Source organism: Gymnoscopelus microlampas (assembly GCF_963454915.1).
Source record: "Gymnoscopelus microlampas genome assembly, chromosome: 9".
NCBI classification, from domain to species: domain Eukaryota; kingdom Metazoa; phylum Chordata; class Actinopteri; order Myctophiformes; family Myctophidae; genus Gymnoscopelus; species Gymnoscopelus microlampas.
Genome location: NC_139946.1, coordinates 56,750,996 through 56,768,434, shown reverse-complemented (window position 1 = coordinate 56,768,434; position 17,439 = coordinate 56,750,996). Strand labels below are relative to the sequence as shown.

The window sequence follows — 17,439 nt, the reverse complement described above, 5'->3', positions numbered from 1 at the left end:
AGATATCCTGGGTCCGGTGTAGCATGGATCGCTGGCCGCCGGCCAGCGTGATCTCCAAGTGGAGCAGGCGTGAGTCCAGACGAGCTAACATGTCCATCATTAAGTCCAACCTGTCCTCCTGGATAGGTGGACCGTAGCCGAGGCTATCGGTCTGGACGGCGACCGACACGTGTCCGCTGGGTCCAATTGGCTCGGACATTCTGTCACGGTGAGCAGGGGGGTTTAGCAAGGGTGGGCCTAAAAGCAGGACACGGCACAAAGATGACGGGAAACAAGGCTTTTACTTTAGTAAACAGGAAAATAACCGAACAAATACAGAACCCTCAGAATCAGAGGGAAAACACACACGGACACGGTACAGGCAGAAGCACACCAAACATAGACAATGTCCGAGCGTAGAGCACCGGCTGAGACGGGCTTAAATCAAGGCAACAAGTCATTAGGCACAAGGGCCTCCAGCCGGGCAAGCCGCAGGCTTCAAAGGCTCAAAATCAGGCATAGAGTTAGTGACGAGAGAGGGGGGTGCGGGAAGGGGGGGGGGGGGGGGGGGGTTTGGGCGGAGGAGCGGCAGCGCCCGAACTGTGACAATTATTATTGTTAAATGTTTTAATACTTGATGTTTCATGTGTGTTTTCCAGACCAGAGTTCTGCAGGCCAAGTCATCTACTCCAGAGTGAACATGAATACAGGTCAGTCATAATGTATCAGATATACATGATGCTTTATAGACCAGAATACAGGTCAGTCATAATGTATCAGATATACATGATGCTTTATAGACCAGAATACAGGTCAGTCATAATGTATCAGATATACATGATGCTTTATAGACCAGAATACAGGTCAGTCATAATGTATCAGATATACATGATGCTTTATAGACCAGAATACAGGTCAGTCATAATGTATCAGATATACATGATGCTTTATAGACCAGAATACAGGTCAGTCATAATGTATCAGATATACATGATGCTTTATAGACCAGAGTGAACATGAATACAGGTCAGTCATAATGTATCAGATATACATGATGCTTTATAGACCAGAGTGAACATGAATACAGGTCAGTCATAATGTATCAGATATACATGATGCTTTATAGACCAGAGTGAACATGAATACAGGTCAGTCATATTGTATCAGATATACATGATGCTTTATACACCAGAATACAGGTCAGTCATAATGTATCAGATATACATGATGCTTTATAGACCAGAGTACAGGTCAGTCATAATGTATCAGATATACATGATGCTTTATAGACCAGTGGGTCAAACTCATTTATCACATACAAGAGATGTGGTAAAAAAAAATGCTGTATTTGTTTAAGAAGCCCCAATTTTAAAGTCGAACGATTCAGATTCAAATACTGTCCTCGCTAGAACTACAAATGTGTAAATGGCAACTCAACCTTTTTTTATACATGCCTGCTTCTAACAGTTAAACTCACTCTTTTTTATTGAAGTGATCACATCAACACTAATAAACACTAATCAACAAAAAACATTTAAAAAAGTAATAAAGAGCACACATTTTTTATCAATATTATTATCGTTATTTGTATTATTATTGTTATAATTTATTATTAGTATAATAATCATAATTATTATTATTGTCCTCACTAACATCATACAGTGAACACATAGTGAGTGTTCATACAGAGGACTGAAACAGTTGTTGTTCTTCACACCTTAAAACCTCAACTCATCTTTACCATGGTCTCTTCCTTCTATCTCATTGTTACCATAGCAACCTTAAGTCTGGTGGTTAACGAACATGTTTCGATATCACTATATACGCTGTGTGTGTGTGTGTGTGTGTGTGTGTGTGTGTGTGTGTGTGTGTGTGTGTGTGTGTGTGTGTGTGTGTGTGTGTGTGTGTGTGTGTGTGTGTGTGTGTGTGTGGTATGACTATACATACGCCCTTGGCCACTTCCACAGAAGTGCTTCGCGTGTGCGTGTGCTTGTGCGTGTGTGTGCGTGCGTGTTTGTGTCCTGGGCTAACCTCGTAAAGTGTTGGCCTGATGCCAAATAATAATACATATGATTTATATAGAGCTTTTCTAGGTTCTCAAAGTTGCTTTACAGATTCAGATTCAGATTCAGATTCCTTTATTTGCCATTTTGTAATACACATAGGAATTTGCTTTGACAATGCATGATTGTGTTTCAATCTTTTTTTCACATATATAACATAAATACCAACAACACCAACAACATTGTGCAAGAAATAGATAATATAAAGTGCCATGTGTTCAGTAGTGCAATTTCATTGCCAGTGTCAGGTTTCAGTGGCCCTTGGGGGCGGGGGAGGAGGGAAGCCAGACTCATTGAGCAGCCTGGCAGCTGAGGGGAAGAAGCTGAGTCTGTGGCGTGCTGTGGTGGCCTTCAGCAACCGCATCCTTCTCCCAGAGGGGAGCAGGGTGAGGAGGCCGTGGCCAGGGTGGGAGGGGTCAGCCATGATCTTTCTTGCCCTCCTCAGTGCCCTGGAGTCATGCAGGGACTTGAGGGAGGGCAGGGGACGGCCGATCACCCTCTCTGCTGAACGAATCACAGAAACTATAAATAAAAACAACTTTATGAAGAAAAACTAGTTAAAAAGGTTAAACAACTGTAAAAGAAAGGTAAACAAAGGGGGGTTGGGATTCATGTAGGGCGTCTGAAAAGGTGGGTTCTACTTCATTCCTACTGACCGCCAGAGGCAGTGTTTTCAAAACCTGGATATTCATCGCGTGCTCGCGCATAGGTCGAATATTAATACCAACAAAGTCACTCCTGACCTGTGTACACGCACGCCACCTATATAGGTGCGGTGCACACAGCGATCATCCTCTTTCATCTTTTCGCCTCCAGAGCGTAGGTCGATTAACTGCAGCTGCGCATGGAGTCTCGCAACCAACACAGTTGGAGCTACGGACCAAAAAAAAAAGAAGCATACAGGAGCAGCCCTGCACGACAGTGAATGGAGTTAGCCATTCACTGTCAAAACCTACCTTATAAAAAAGCATTTTTCTAATTTTCATGGACTTTGTTTGTTTTTCGTACTGAGTTTTAATTTCTAGATTTTGGCCCCTTTAGTTTAGCCTAGTTGGGTCTATTGTAATTGTTTTGTTGCCTATGCTGTTTTTATGCCTTGCTTTTAATTGTAGCACTCTGAGATTCGTGAGAATGTAAAGTGCGTTATAAACTAGACGCGTCGCAATTGGCAATTGCAAAGTGTGGTTGCGCCGACGCCGGTCGGGACTCGAGCAATACGCCGGGAGGAATACCGTCGGAGACTGCGCCAATTACATCGTCACGTCACTCCTGAGATCGCTTGCGTTTCATTTTGAAGGGACCGACTCCCCCAAAAATCATGTTTTTGCATCAAACGGTGACATTTTGCGCATTCGTGGCGCCCCCTATGGGTCAAAGTGGAAATGCTTTTGGGGACTCGTTGAGTAAATCACCCTCGACATGTGATTCAAATCTGGGATCGATTGGACGTTTCGTTCGTGATTTTTGGCATTCTTTGTAAAACGGGCCCCTCCCACTAACTTTGGAAGCCAATTACGGATGAACGGTAAGGACTATCAAAATGCCGTTTGGATATGTTTATCGCAGGGGTCCATAGATCACGTGTACCGATTTGTGTGAGATGTGGACAAAATTTGAAGGAAAAGGAGCAAAAAGTGTTTTTAGAAGAAAATTCAAAATGGCGGAAAATCTATCCTGACGCAAATGGGTGTGGCCTATATGGGGAGATGCGTCGTGACCCAAGAAATCCAGGTGAAAAGAAATTTTGATTGTAGGACCTACGGTTCAAGAGTTACAGGCCAAAACGTCAAGGGGGCTGTTATAGCGCCACCATGAGGCCGAATGGTGTGATATTTTTTTAAATAATTTCGGAGAAAATTATGAACCTCCCCTCCAAATGTGGTAACTCTAGCTCTTACGGTTTCATCATGTGTAGATCATGTGTACCGATTTGTGTGAGATTTGGACAAAATTTGAAGGAAAATGAGCAAAAAGTGTGTTTTGAAGAAAATTCAAAATGGCGGAAAATCTATCCTGACGCAAATGGGCGTGGCCTATATGGGGAGATGCGTCGTGACCCAAGGAATCCAGGTGAAAAGAAATTTTGATTGTAGGACCTACGGTTCAAGAGTTACAGGCCAAAACGTAAAGGGGGCGTAAAATAGTGCCACCATGAGGCCGAATGGTGTGATATTTTTTTAAATAATTTCGGAGAAAACTATGAACCTCCCCTCCAAATGTGGTAACTCTAGCTCTTACGGTTTCTGTGAAAGAAATACTTGAATTTGAGTTTTTTCACTTTTCCATTAAAGCGGATGGGGAAATTTAATGCACTAATAAATTAATATCAATTAAACTATACTACGGACGAACGGTAAGGACTATTACAATGCCTTTGGATATGTTTATCGCATGGGTCCAGAGATCATGTGTACCGATTTTTGTGACATTTGGACGTTTCGTTGGTGATTTTTGGCATTTTTGGTAAAACGGGCCCCTCCCACTAACTTTGGAAGCCAATTACTGATGAACGGTAAGGACTATCAATATGCCGTTTGGATATATTCATCGCATGGGTCCATAGATCATGTGTACCGATTTGTGTGAGATTTGGACAAAATTTGAAGGAAAATGAGCAAAAAGTGTGTTTTGAAGAAAATTCAAAATGGCGGAAAATCTATCCTGACGCAAATGGGCGTGGCCTATATGGGGAGATGCGTCGTGACCCAAGGAATCCAGGTGAAAAGAAATTTTGATTGTAGGACCTACGGTTCAAGAGTTACAGGCCAAAACGTAAAGGGGGCTGTTATAGCGCCACCATGAGGCCGAATGGTGTGATATTTTTTTAAATAATTTCGGAGAAAACTATGAACCTCCCCTCCAAATGTGGTAACTCTAGCTCTTACGGTTTCTGAGAAAAAAATACTTGAATTTGAGTTTTTTCACTTTCACATTAAAGTGGATGGGGAAATTTAATGCACTAATAAATTAATATCAATTAAACTATTCAACCAATCTCTTAGCAAAATACAAGCAGATAAGAACAAGATAAAAACTGTGGGAGGAGATGCGGTTTGAAATAAAGTTTATCTATAAATAAAGATAGAAAGTGTATAGAGTACTATGGTCTGGTTGCCCTGTTGGGCAACCACACTAATAAAATGTATTATTATTATTATTATTAGTTAGCGGCTGCTTGCTAGCATACTAACGACAATAGCATCGAGAGGGTTCCCCGCTCCACCGTTGTTGTTGGACCTGGCACGGAAAGCTTGGAGCCATAGCTGTACATTGGTGACAGTGAGTGCATGTATTGGGCTGTGTTTACAACAAATAAAGGAATAAAAAGGGGGAAAGTATTAGCGTTGAGAGTGTATCCCACTCTGCCACTTTGAGAAACCACAGCGGGCGGCCCACCGTAACATAGCGTCAGCATTGTGAGTGTTGCCCACTCCGCTACTGCTTGTTGCTGGACGAAAGAAGGGGAAAGTATTGGCGTTGAGAGTGTATCCCACTCTGCCGCTTTGAGAAACTACGTGCGGCCCACCGTAACATAGTGTCATAGAGTGTTTCCCAATCCACTACTGCTTGTCGCTGGACAAAAAAAAAAAAAGAGAGAGAAAGGAGAGAGGGCTTATCTGTTCCGGGTGCTCCCATTCGGGCTCTCTCGCCCCCCCCCCCCCCCCCCGGTTCTTCACCAGACGCGTAGCAGCGGCGCTTGCTCCGCTGCAAGCCAGAGGCATGCGGATCCTCCCGTACTTAGATGATTGGCTGGTATGTGCTTCGAACCAAGAGCAGGCACTCGGCGATACGTCGAGTGCCTGTCTCAGGGCAGTACATCTGCCAGGTGTGCACCACAAGGCTGCGGATATGCTTTCCCGTCAGAGTCCTCCTCCAGGCGAGTGGAGGTTGAATCCCTCAGTGGTTCAGGAGATTTGGGAGAGGTACGGAAGAGCAGAAGTGGATCTTTTTGCTTCAAGCACATCAACACATTGTCGACTATGGTTCTCCCTGTCAGATCCAACCAGCCCATTGGGGTAGGACGCATTAGCTCACCCATGGCCCCTAGACAGCCTCTTATACGCATTCCCTCCAGTTCCACTGCTCGGGCTGATGCTTCACAGAATAGCCACATGCGGTCACTCGGTGCTGCTGGTGGCTCCATACTGGCCGGGGAGGATATGGTTTCCCATGGTCCGACGGCTTCTGAACGGAGCACCTTGGCCTCTCCCGTCGAGACGGGATCTCATGTCACAAGTAGGGGGCAGCATTTGGCATCCCCAGCCAGATCGCCTCCAGCTTCATGTGTGGCCCCTGAGGGGCCGGGTTCACTGCTGAACTCCTGTGATGAGGCGGTTGTCCAGACCTTGCTTAATGCTCGTGCACCCTCCACTAGAGCGCTGTACGCTAACAGATGGAAATTGTTCTGTAGTTGGTGTGAGGGCCAACATGTGGATCCAGTCATGTGCTCGGTACCAATGCTGCTCCGCTATCTGCAGACATTGTTAGATAAGGGGCTCTCAGCCTCTACAATGAAGGTGTATGTTGCCGCCATTTGGGCTCAGCATGGGCTGGTGGACGGTCGTACTGTGGGATCTCATCCTTTGGTGAGTCGCTATCTGAAGGGAGCTCTTAGATAGTGGGACTTGCCTACGGTCCTGGAAGCCCTGTGTTCTCCGCCGTTCGAGCCCCTGGAGCGGGCTGATCTCAGGCGGCTGTCTGTTAAAGCCGCCTTCCTCCTCGCCATTACATCTGCAATGGCGGTGCTGTCGGCTTCTTCAACACTTCAACACTTTAATAAAATTGAATTGAATTGAGTGGGCACGAGGGACATCTGGGCACCTAAACAGAGTGGGCACCAGGTCTCAGAAGAGTGGGCATTAGGGGTAATCTGGGCACCAAAACGGGTCTTAGGGTTTGTGTCCACAGAATGCATGGTGCACCTGTCTGTCATGTGTATGTAACTAGATACACATTATTAGTTTAGTTTGAGGATAAGGTTAGACATAGTTTTACTGAGGTTACAGTTAGGGTTAAGGTTAGGTTTTACTAAAAGGTGTCCAGTGTGTCTTATCGTATGTACAGAACATACCTGCTGATAATGTAATAACCTCCTGTTACTGTATGTTTAACCTCATGTACATACTGTATGCTTTATGCTGTGTGTATATATGTAATATATATATATACTGTATCTTTAATTATTGACTCTTCTTCACATGTTTTTATTTTCACGGTTAGAACCCCCCCCCTCTTTTATTTTTTCTGAAAACAACAAAAACATGGATCTGTGATGTGACAATAATGTTGATTCTGATTGTGTAAATAAAAGAACAATAGGCCTCACAGGGTCTTATGTCATATTTACTGTTCTTTATTTCACATATTTAAGTTTACAACATATTAATGAATCTGAAGGGAAGATAAAACAAAGGCTGCAGTAGTTTAGTGTGTTTAGTGTGAACTATGTATGTTTTATCATCTTTCTATAAGTAATGTGAGCAGCTTGTAGAAGCTAAGCTGAACACAGTGTCAGAAACACAGAGTCACATGGTCTCTGCTGAAGACCTAGAGAAAACACACACACACACACACACACACACACACACACACACACACACACACACACACACACACACACACACACACACACACACACACACACACACACACACACACACACACACACTTATACATCCTGTCCATGTAGTTTGAGCTCATAGAAAAAATTCAAACCACAAATGCAGCTGCTTTGATGTTACTGCCTGCATGTGCTTAGACCTGAGATGGTTTTATTAAGGTGTTTTATTGTAGAACATTAATATAATAACATTATACATTATATTGATCATAATAAACAATGCATTAATTGCATAACATAATAGTAGTAACTATGCATGTGTTGTTTCATGATCAAAGTGTTTTATCATTCATATAAATAAGAGAAACTGACAAACTGAAGACATTGTGAGTGACAGGACAAAACTATGTGAACAAACAGCATCAGGTCCTTCCTATCTGTCTCTAAAGAACACAAAGGTGTTAAAACGGAAACACTAAAGCATCATGTCCTGTTCACACACACACACACACACACACACACTCACACTCACACTCACACACACACTCACTCACTCACTCACTCACTCACTCACTCACTCACTCACTCACTCACTCACTCACACACACACACACACACACACACACACACACACACACACACACACACACACACACACACACACACACACACATGCCTTCTGCCTGCCTGCCTGCCTCTCTGCCTGCCTGTCTGTCTGCCTCTCTGCCTGCCTGTCTGTCTGCCTCTCTGCCTGCCTGTCTTCTCTGCCTGCCTGTCTGTCTGTCTGTCTGTCTGTCTGTCTGTCTGTCTGTCTGTCTGTCTGTCTGTCTGTCTGTCTGTCTGCCTGCCTGCCGGTCTGTCTGCCTGTCTGCCTGCCTCTCTGCCTGCCTCTCTGCCTGTCTGTCTGTCTGCCTCTCTGCCTGTCTGTCTGCCTGCTGCCTCTCTGCCTGCCTGTCTGTCTGCCTGCCTCTCTGCCTGCCTGTCTGTCTGTCTGCCTCTCTGCCTGCCTGTCTGTCTGTCTGCCTGCCTGTCTGCCTGCCTCTCTGTCTGTCTGTCTGTCTGTCTGTCTGTCTGTCTGTCTGTCTGTCTGTCTGTCTGTCTGTCTGTCTGTCTGCCTGCCTGCCTGCCACTCTGCCTGTCTGTCTGCCTGTCTGCCTCTCTGCTGTCTGTCTGTCTGGCTATCTGCCTGTCTGCCTCTCTGCCTGCCTTTCTGCCTCTCTGCCTGTCTGCCTGCCTGCCTGTCTGCCTCTCTGCCTTTCTGCCTCTCTGCCTGCCTGTCCGCCTCTCTGCCTGCCTGCCTGCCTGACTGTCTGCCTGCCTGCCTGCCTGCCTGCTCTCTCTCTCTCTCTCTCTCTCTCTCTCTCTCTCTCTCTCTCTCTCTCTCTCTCTCTCTCTCTCTCTCTCACTATGTCTCTCTCTCTCTCTCTCTCTCTCTCTCTCTCTCTCTCTCTCTTACATAGTAGTAGACAACAGAGAGCCCCCCCTGGTGGTTATTTTCGCATACATAAGTGAGAGAGAGGCGCCCTCGAATGGCAGTCAGATATGTCATCTACGCAGCAGTGTTCAGTCAGTGTTCAGTCAGTGTTGCCAAAGCCTCTCTGAGCCGTCTCCTGTCCAGCGTCCACCGGCACTTTTCTGACCTCTGACCTCACTGGACACAGCCCGCCACTTTTTATTCTACACCCGTCCGGCTTAGCGTAGAGCGTGGTGTTGTAGAGGAAGTCTCCCTGAACGTGTGTGTATGTCCAAAGTGCTGCCTCGACCTCACTGAGCTGTCTCCTGTCCAGTGTCCAATTTCTATAGGCTATGCACTCCATTGAACAGCATTTATCCATTTAGATAAATTATTAATGTTATTAAAACCGTTTTTGTTAAACAGAAACATAATTTGTGTTGTATAGCTTCGTTTAAATGCTTAATTTATAGTTTTATGTGCAAATCAACCGTTTTTCAATGGTTTTCAATGGCTTCTTTTCACGCTAGAGGGTACTCTTATTCTGAAGAGATCGTCCACCGGAAGTCTTATATTTGTTAGGACTGAACTAACCTCGGTCCCAGCCTCACTTATCTGCGAAAAGAAGAGCCTGGTCACGACCTAAAGCAGCGAGTGTCTAGGAAGTCCTGAGTGGACAGATTTCCGTTTCCCCCGGAAACGATATTTTTTGACCAATCACAACACTCGTTTCATTCACGGAGAATGTTAACAGATTTGTAAAGCATCAACGTCATTTCCTTGGGCGGTACTTCCGCCAAATTCAACCATTTCCGGTTGTCAACTTCCTAGACAACCAACATCGCAGGTCTTGCCCAGGGTGGGACTGAACCGGACTGAACAGACACAGCTGCCAAAGCCTCGCCCCCTAGCTTTTATTTTCCTTCAGTGTTGCCATGTCTGCTTATTATAAGCGATTACGGGCTTGTTTTTTTTCTGTAAAGTTGCTTGTAAATATTGCTGGTTGCAGGTTTTTGGGCTTGTTTCTAATTTGTGGCTGATTCTTTGGGCTTGTTTCCTAATGTTGTTTAAACCAGTGGTTCTTAAACATTTTCATGGCATGGACCCCCACATTAATATTTAATTGTCTGTGTACCTCCATCCGAACACATGTTGTTCCATGGACCTCCTCTCTGTAATTATTTTACTGGTCCTATAAGTCCTCTAAACACCAGAAATGACCCCCCCCCCCCCCCAATGTTTACTGTACATAGGACTACGTTTATTGCTACTGATTATGTTTTGTTTATTATTGTATAAAAGTGCATTCACAATAGTGAATGTCCAGATATTGGTGATACCTTGACCACAGAGAAGAAAAATATTAGTGCATATTCAGATAAAGCCGAGAAGAGAACTGGAGAGATTCTACAAGCTAATACATCTGCTAACTGGCAACCTATATCACACAAAGGACAGATTTAGAAGTAGATATATTAGGGGCCAAGAACGTAAGGAGTTAGGGATATCAATGATGGACAAACGGCCATTTTGTGCTTACGTCGATGCAGTAGTAAATGCAGATCCTAGGTCTTTAATAGCTGGTAATCGAAGTGGAGTGGGCATTAACTCCGGTCCATTGAGAAAGGTCAAACATGAAAATCGCAAACTAAGCTGGATGCATGATGATGAGATTACAGCTCTGTGCCTACTGAAAGCTGACTGGGAAGATGAAGACACAGAAAGTGCAGTTGTAAAAGGATTCATTCAAGTTATTAAAGTTAGTCCCCTTAAGGTTATATGTTTTAGTGAAGCAGGAGTGAAACTGTGGCACGATGTGATTAAGGACAGCGCTGCATCATGGGATGCAGCCACAGCTGAGATACTCTTATCAACATAAGGCACTTTTTGCCACTTTTCTGACCTCTGACCTCACTGGACGGCCCGCCACACTTTTTTTTACACCTCTCCCGCTTAGCGGAGAGTGTGGTATTGTAGAGGAGGTCTCCCTGAACGCGTGCGTATGTCCAAAGTGTTGCCTCGCGGAGCCGTCTCCTGTGCAGTGTCCAATTTGTATAGGCTATGCACTCCTTTGAACAGCATTTATCCATTTATATAAATTATTAATGTTTTAAATCCCTTTTTGTTACACAGAAACATAATATGTGTTGTATAGAAACATAATATGTCGTTTAAATGCTTAATTTATAGTTTTAATGTGCAAATTAACCGTTTTTCAATGGCTCCTTTTTGCTCTAGAGGGTACTCTTATTCTGAAGAGATCGTCCACCGGAAGTCTTATTGTTGCCACCTTATCGTTGCTGACGGAACACAGCTGTCACTCTGCTACATTAGACACAAGGTAGAAGCCTCAGTCTATGGGTAGAAGTGAACAGATCAGTCACTGGATTAAAACATTCCATTTTACAACGTGACAACTCTGAGTAAGTTACACTTTATCGTCCTTTGTAAAGACGAAAGGCTGTCGTAGCGGCTGTGAGGAGGAGAAAGGCGGTCTCCTGCCCAACTAAGATCTCTCCTCCCCTAGAAACCCCAAACAACCTGAAAATGTGTCAATGCTTAATGTCCTCAAAGTCAGGCATCCAACAAGCTTTGAACTGATCAGATTAGACCTTCTGTTCCAGAGATAATGACCAAAACATATTGAAAACCTTTTTTAAAGTTCTAACGCTGTGGACCAGAGGGGTGTGTGTGTGTGTGTGTGTGTGTGTGTGTGTGTGTGTGTGTGTGTGTGTGTGTGTGTGTGTGTGTGTGTGTGTGTGTGTTTTAACGTATTGTTGGAAATATGGTAATTTATTAGAACGTAATTTATGTTGAACAGAACGTTTGCAAAAGGAAGAATAGGCCTACTGTATTCATTTCCTGTACTGTAACTAACTAACACACACACACACACACACACACAGACAGACAGACAGACAGACAGACAGACAGACAGACAGACAGACAGACAGACAGACAGACAGACAGACAGACAGACAGACAGACAGACAGACAGACAGACAGACAGACAGACAGACAGACAGACAGACAGACAGACAGACAGACAGACAGACAGACACTACAGCAGAGGTTCTCTTTTCCTCAGAGACAGTAGGCTACAGTGACAGTTTAAGGACTTTTAAGACCCTTTTAACCCCTAAAAAAAAAGAGCATTACTGCATCACAAGTAATAAACAAACTAACAGGTTAATCATTGGACACATTGTCAAATAATATGAGAACGAGACAAATATTGTGAAAATAGCAGATCTACAAGCTTCTAGATCTGATATTTTCTATTGTCACAGTATTTATCAGAGTCAAACTAAATGCATCAACTCTTACATTCCAAGTTCTTGTCAGAGTGGGGGGGTCCCCAGTTCAAATATAATTATTGTGGGGGGTCCCCAGCCAGTTCAAATATGATTATTTTGGGGGGTCTAGGCCTGAAAAGGTTGAGAACCACAGCTCTACAGTACAGTATGTGACATACAGCCTGTATTTATGACTGATTAGTGAGATAACTTGTTCATAAAATACCAAAGATTTGAGAGATTTAACCAAAGCTTACATTCACACATGCAAGCATGAATGTAGCTCTAGAATGTCTGTGATATTACATATTCATGTGTTCCAAATACACAGCCATAGATCTCTCCTATCTGACCACAATAAACTCTTAATATCTGGATTGTAGAGTTGCAAGACCAACCCTTAACAGCCCAAACATCAGAACAGAAAAGTCTGATCTGATTGTATTAAACAACGTTAAACTCACCAACATTACAGCTGTACAGAAAGCTTGGATTATCCTCTTTGTATCTGTCAAGCTTTAGTTTGATAAAATCCACCATAGAGACATGTTATGAGATACTTTCTGTCAATACATTCTGTGCAGGTGATAATGTTTCTAAATGTCAGAGTTTAGAAGCTCGTTTTCAATAACACAACATCCTGCATCATGTGACATTTATAAACAGGTGGTAGGACTGTTGAGTGATTTACAATGAGTGTTTCTAAACTCCAACACTTATCAATAATCACCTGTAAATAAAGTAGACAGGAGTCAGAGGAGTGGGATGTTCTGAAGACAGATTGGAATTCGTATTATAAACGTAATTTGTTTTCAGCAAAAATACTTCTGGACCTGTTCCTATACTAACCTCTCTGTAACCATGGAGATAGAACATAGAATAGAAACAGGGTGGTATTTGTCGGGGTCTAATATGCTTCCTTTTCTATACAGAGGGGTGACTCTCACTTGAACTCTTGTGGGACATGCTCCTGTCTGATAGAGAGGTTTATTATGTGGGTGATGATGATTGGAGCAATAGAGTCTGTACTGAGTCTCTGAGGAATTTAGAGGAGATCTTGTTGTGTTGTTGTAGGAAGCTCAGTTTTTAAACACATCATCAGTTGTCACCATGGTGAGGTTAAAATCACATTTGCGTACACATAGGTTTTCATAGAAAGCTTGGATGTGCACTACACCATACAGCCCAGAGTGAGAGGGCAGTTTGTTAACCAGTGTTGAGGTTGTGGTTGTAAAGAAGATGTTTAAGCGATTATTCACATCCAGCTGATCTGTAATGAACCTGCCATCAATTAATGTTGATGTTCGTAGATCTGGGTTTCTGTTTATTACTGTAGTAAATACCTTCGTGTGTGTGTGTGTGTGTGTGTGTGTGTGTGTGTGTGTGTGTGTGTGTGTGTGTGTGTGTGTGTGTGTGTGTGTGTGTGTGTGTGTGTGTGTGTGTGTGTGTGTGTGTGTGTGTGTGTGTTCTTAGAGGTTAACAAAATGTAAAGCTGCTTATTGTATAGTTTAAACACAACCTCCTTAAGATTCATACGTTATGAATAAAGAATAAGATGTGTTTAGATCAGTAGTTGTAGTTGTAAGGGATGTAATAAGTGTAATAACTTGACAGAACTAGATGTTGTAATGCAGATGGTTTGTTCATAATTAAGTTTGTGTTCAACTGAACCTGAACACACCCTGTGTGTCCTGATGTGACCTGATTGTAGCTGACACACATGAACCAGTCCTACACTGCCCTCTAATGGTCAGAAAGGCTCACTTCATTACAATTATGTCAATACAGTATCAGTCTGCAGAGAGGACACACACACACACACACACACACACACACACACACACACACACACACACACACACACACACACACACACACACACACACACACACACACACACACACACACACACACACACAGTAACATAGTTATTATTCTTATTATTTTAGAACAGTGATCAGGTCACTACATCCAAGCTTCACATCTTCTGGCCAATCGGAATCAAGTATTTTCCATGATCATGGTATAACTAATTAACTTTCTTTCTTTCCTTCTGTTTTCACATGTGAAGATGGCGTTCCACTCACGTCTTCTTCAGATATCAGTTCTGTTGTTCTGCATCACTGGAGGTAAATTATACTGTAATTAACCTACAGATTATGGTGTACATTTACATTGCATGTTAATTGTTAGATTGTGTTGACCTGGACAACAAGAATACATCTTAACTAGACACCATTAGGGTCCAAAAGTATTTAGTAAAAAGTGAAATATAGATGTGATTTGAAAAAAAAAAATCTGCTCATTTTCTGCAGTTTCTGTCCTGAAATAGAGTCAAGATGTACTTGAATAATAACAATTGTAATGAATTCCTCAGGTTAATATTGTATGGACATTTGTTTGCATTTGTCTCTGTATATTTAGTTCAAAAGTTTGGATATTTTATATTATTTCCATTCCAGGTGGGATTTCTGTGAGGGCCTTCTATTAGACGTTTAGAGGTATTTGGGGGTAAACTTGGGGGACTTTTTTCACATAATTCAAGGGTGCTTAATCTATCTTTGTTTTTAACCTTCTAATTTGCATAACAAAATGGCTGCCAGTGTTGCACTATTTCTTCAATAACTCTATAGCAAGGCAAGCAAAAGTGACACATAAAGTGTCTATATCTATGTTCTAGTTAAGGCATTTCTAATGTAATTAGTTCTAAGCTTACTCCTAAATATGCAAATTAGGGGCCACCATTACAGAAAACTGTTTAATACTCAAAGGGGTCAACACGCACCCCCCTTATTTTATTTTATTTTCTAAGACTTGTACTTGTAACAGAGTATTCTCACATTGTGGTATTGATGTCACAGTATGATTGGAAAACCAGTGTGATTGAAAAAGGTGCACTCGTTATCTCCGACGGAGGCGCTTCGTCTGAAGCTGACTTGAGGCTCCACGAGATATAGATAGATATTTTGCGGGATGCGTTGGGGCGGGTTGGGCACCGTGGCCGGGCGGGCGGGGCAGGTAATAAAAAAAACCTGACCCGCGCATCACTGGTATACAGGGTATTTGCACATTTCTAAAGTGACAATTTAAGGACTTTTAGGACCTCCTTAATACCTCTAAAATCAAAATGTAACTTGTAAATTGGCCAAATTGGCCAAATATTAGAGGCATAAATTGAGAGGCTATTTTCACAATGGAACCGAGTTAAACAAAAATGTAATTTAATCACCCAGAATCATGAACCAAAATTGGCAGAACAACTATTTTATCTTGCTTTAGTTCTTGTCTAACCTGAACATCTGCTGTTTCATTCTTATTGCTGTTGTGCTGTGACACTGTGTCCCTTAAGGTACCAATAAAGATTTTTCTTTTCTTTTCTTTTCTTTTCTTTTCTTTTCTTTTCTTTTCTTTTCTTTTCTTTTCTCATCAGGACATAGTCTGGTAGTGAAAACAGTTGGTGAGGATGCTGTTCTACCATGTGAGGTTGATCCCACCACTGATCCCTACATCGACCTGGCTGACCTGACCATAATATGGTCCAGACCAGACCTATCAGGTTATCAACATGTCTACTACCAGAGGAACGGGGGTGAACTCATGACAGTAAGGATCCTTCCTACATGAGAAGAACTTCTCTCTTCCAGGATGAAGTGAAGAAAGGCAACGTGTCCCTCAAACTGACCAGAGTGGAACTATCTGATGAAGGAAACTACTCCTGTAGAGTCCCTGAATTCAACAAGGAATCCTCTGTTCACCTCACTCACTGTTGGTAAGACCAATGGCCCTGATTCATAAAGGGATTTGCGACCATATTTTGTACGTACCGGCATTTAGGACAAGTCGTACATATCCACCTGATGCATAACGTTTTTTTGGTCTGTGTTTTGTGCGTCAGGTGCGCACGTTCTCAGGTCAGCCCCGAGGCTGGCGTACCAGGGCTGAAATGTGCGTATGTCTTTAGAATGCTTTATTCTTCATGTCAAAATCAATTACAACAGTGGCAAACCTCAAATAAAATATGTATGTGCCCAACATTTGTCAACACATATATATAAAAAAATAAAAAATAAATGTCAAACGATGTATTGCTTAGACATGATGTAGATTCCACCGCTTTTTATTGATTTTCTAGTCTATGAGTCGCATTTAGAGCTGAAAAGGTCCCTCAGTGTCACGTAATAATGAAAATAGGCTATCATACCTTAATGAGACTGCGGAGGGACTGACGCACGTCAGTGTCCGTGCCGCGGTATTAATTTGTAGGCTAATAGTCTACTGTATATTGATCACATGAACGCCACACACAACAGCCTAATAAATATTACCATCTGATGAGGAAACTAATAGTGGATGAAAGCTGTGTCCAGAAGATATATTCCCCATTCCGACGTAGGACAGTGATATATTAATCAAAACATAACTAATTTAATCAATAAGTAATCAATAAGCTCTGGTCCATAATCGGATAGCAGCGTTCCACTTGGATGCTGGATTTCATAATATTTTTACCTTGGTAAAGGTGCGCAATGTTCATTAGAAAAGGCTTATATAATATCCTTTCCACGTTTTATTAGCCTTTTATTTTGTAATGGGGTTAAACCTTGTAAACTTCTTTATTCTCATTACACATGAGAGCATTTATTACGTGATCCGCTTCCAGACAGAACAGTAAGTTGTCAAGGCGATGCGACACCGCATCTGTTATCTTTATTCTTTAGACGGCGGAGTTGAACTTGCATCAGCGTTGCCAGATGTTGTGAGAGAAATAAGCAACCAGGTCTATGAAAATAAGCCCAAAAGAAGCAACTGACAGCCCATTATAAGCACTTTAATTAAACCGTAGTGAGCTTGTAGGTCTGCTATATATTTTTTTTTAAATCTTGTAATAAAATGTGGAATATTTGGAAGATTTTTTTTAACATTTTAACAACACAAATCTGCCTCCAGCTCGCACAAAACATGTTCAGATGGGGCTTATAGGGATAAATTAGCCTACATATTAACTTGGGGGTCCATGACATAAAAATATTTGACAACCACCGGTTAAAATAATTGAACAATTGTTAAGCAAGCCCAAATAATGAACTA

General features: G+C 42.6%; 1 long non-coding RNA gene across 1 annotated transcript; it reads left to right on the top strand.

Annotated features, from left to right (window-relative positions):
* Positions 1-635: 635 nt before the first annotated feature.
* Positions 636-16,459, top strand: LOC311052409. The gene is made up of 3 exons (XR_014601514.1): positions 636-689; positions 14,423-14,480; positions 15,782-16,459. It is a non-coding gene; the product is annotated as an uncharacterized lncRNA (long non-coding RNA).
* Positions 16,460-17,439: the final 980 nt, after the last annotated feature.